The sequence below is a fragment of the Octopus bimaculoides genome, chromosome 7 (genome assembly GCF_001194135.2).
Source record: "Octopus bimaculoides isolate UCB-OBI-ISO-001 chromosome 7, ASM119413v2, whole genome shotgun sequence".
NCBI classification, from domain to species: Eukaryota; Metazoa; Mollusca; class Cephalopoda; order Octopoda; family Octopodidae; genus Octopus; species Octopus bimaculoides.
The window spans coordinates 81,427,974-81,431,040 of NC_068987.1; the positions used below are offsets into that span (position 1 = coordinate 81,427,974).

General features: G+C 33.7%; 1 protein-coding gene across 4 annotated transcripts in view; it reads left to right on the plus strand.

The window, feature by feature from the left end:
• The window catches only part of LOC106872053 (meiotic recombination protein SPO11-like), an 809,808-nt gene that overhangs the window by 371,429 nt on the left and 435,312 nt on the right, over positions 1-3,067 (plus strand). The gene's annotated exons all lie outside the window — the stretch shown is intronic.

Consider the following 3,067-nt stretch of genomic DNA (forward strand, 5'->3'; position numbering starts at 1 on the left):
ATTAACTAATGGTAGATTAATATCAAATTCGACTTGCAGTGGAATTTATATCCAGAAAACTAAAATCTAGAAGAATGAAGACATGCCTATTAGCTTTTTGTCATATGATATTCAGTGATTGAAATTGCTAGCAGCTAAGCCCAGTTTCACCTGGTCAGTTTGGATGATGTGGCTGTAAAACCTGCTCTGTGTAAGCATTTGACTTGTTTGGGCACGCTTACGTTAGAAACAGTTTTAGAATGACTTTTTCTGTCAAAACACTAAAAATAACTAACCAACAAAAAAAAAAAAAACAGCCAAGATTCAACCAAATCAACAAATAAACCCAAATACTAAGTGAACAAAGATGAAACATCCTACTTCCATTGTGCACACACAAACACACACACACACACATTCACATACTTCCCTTTTACATACACTCATATATTCACACAGAGTTGAAATGCTGTTTGATTTATTTTTTCAGCGTACAATTTTCATCATCACACTACCAAGTATGACATCACCCCTTCCTTCCTTATTCATCTATCACCCCTTCCTTTCTGATTCATAAACACAAGAGTATTGTTATAGTAGATTATCTCGGTAACCATGGGAGATATGAAAAAATATGACATCACCCCTTCCTTTGTCATTCATAAACACAAGAGTATTATTATAGTGGATTATCTCGGTAACCATGGGAGCTATGAAAAAATACAAAGCCCAGCATCACCTACATTCTACACATCTGTGTAATTTTTCACACAATTCCACCCAGCCATTTGACCATGAATCCCAAGACAAGACTCGCCCATGTAAAATTTATATGTATAGATTATGTATAAACTACTATCAAAATAATACAATAAAAACTGAGGTCTAAAAAATATTTACCCTTGCAATTTCTGTTGTCATCAGCTGTATTAAAAACAGCCCCAGTTTCTTCTTCAGCCTGATCTGTAATTTTGAATATACTCTATTTGAATGGATATCCTTAAATGTTGCTTTCTTCTTGCTTATTTTTTTTATTCCGAGGAATTTTTTGTGATGCTATTTCTTTTCACGAACTGCTTCCTTGCTTTAAAATGGATTGATGAGTCACCAATTAGCTCATTTATAATATTTTGTGTCTATTATTCCTAAACATTCATCTTCACTTGATGGATTGAATTGGATGTAAAATAGTAAAATATCTTTCTATGCTTTTTTTTTATCATCATATACGAGATTTTGAGTGCTTAGGTTCAATGTTATTATTTCATCCCAAGCTATTCATGCTTTTTAAAAATTTTTGCCAGCCTAATTGCATGTATTTTCAGCCATCAAATCATGGAGCCTTAGCAATTTTGTATATTTCATTTCCAGTACAAATATTAATATACAGTCACTTTTACGGCATGCTTTAGTTTACATGTTAGAAATATTTTCACATTAATCAAGTCACATACTTCCCTCTGATGAAATTGAAGTTAACTTTGGCCATTTACCTTGACAATGAGTGAACAAAATGAAAAATATAAATAATGTTTGTGTCATTAAGTTATTGCTGGAATCAAGAATTTATTTTTTAAAGAAAATCAAAAATATAATGCCATTTGGAACTTGCTAGTTAGAAGCATATTCATAATTTTTATATTTTAATTTTAGTCAGAAGAAGGTGACCAATCTGTCGTCAAACATGACATTTTTGCAGAGGTTTCATTCCTTTGGGGGAAAATAGAGGAGATATTTACAACTCATGTGTTGCTAAAGTAGGAAATTGTAAATAATGAGGTAACTAGATAACTCCCTTAGCTTGGAAATCTGTTGTGAAGTCCTGCACCAAGGATGAAATGGTGACGTTAAACCAAGTGACAAATTATGTTTGTCTCTCTCATTCCATCATCACCATGATCATCGTTTAACATCTGTTTTCCATGCTGGCATGGGAGCCAGTTAGTCAGCACTAGCATCAGCCACATTCAGATAGTGCTTTTTACGTGCCACCGGCACAGGAGCCAGTCGGGGCGGTGAGACTGGCATCAACCATGTTTGGATGGTGCTTTCTACGTACCACCGGCTCAGGGAGCCAGTCAGGCAGCACTGGCATCAACCCATACATGAGTCAGTCAGGCAGCACTGGCCACAACTACAATTTCCATTTTGATTTTGATTTGATAGAGATTCTGATTGTGATTTTGACTTGGATTTTACTTGACTCAGTAGCTCTCCTCAAGCACGGTGTGTCGCCCCAATGACTCAAAGGTACTTTTTAAATGGGCTGGTTATGTGACACTAGTATAGGCTACGGCTGTAATCTCACTTTACCTGCTGGACCTTCTCAATCTACTCCTTAGAAAAAAGAAACAGATGCAGCCCATTCAGTGGGCTTCTGTACAGTTTCACTTTATGTAGTTTCACTTTATGTAGTTTCACTTACAAAACTTGAATCAATCCAAGTTTGACGTAGAAGACACTAGCTGAAGGTGCCTATTGAAATGTAACTGGAACTATGCAATTATGAAGTGAACATTTTAACCATTCAGTAATGCCTGTACTCAGATTTTCCAATTTATTCTGTTCCTAAGAAAGACAGCTTCTGTATAGTTAACAAAAAAGATTCACCATGTACTTTCCAGCTTTGGGACTAGTGGTAAGTGAGATATGTAAAGTTGCGTAAAAACTTCTTATTCTATCAATATGCAAATGTTCAAGTTTGAAAGGAAAAAGAAACAAATATAAATTCCTGTAAGCAAGAAAGAGATTACAGAAGAGCTGAAATTATTCTTTAAATTCAATAAGAACACTTTATTTCCTAATGTTTGCTTTCTTTCATATACTAATTTGTGTTATTGTTAAAAATAATAAAAGGAAATGTTTTCAACTTAAACAAATATTTTGCATTGCTTTTGTTTAAAGTATTCATCCATGCAATATTTAATTTTTTAAAACATTATGTAGTGTCCTTAATAAGAATAGAAAGTCTTTGTTTTTTTATCACCTTTAATATATTTCTCTTTGAAAACTATTTAGTGATTTATTAGCCTTTAAATATTCCACTCCACTGAACACAAATAACATTCAGACTAATTTATTGAACATT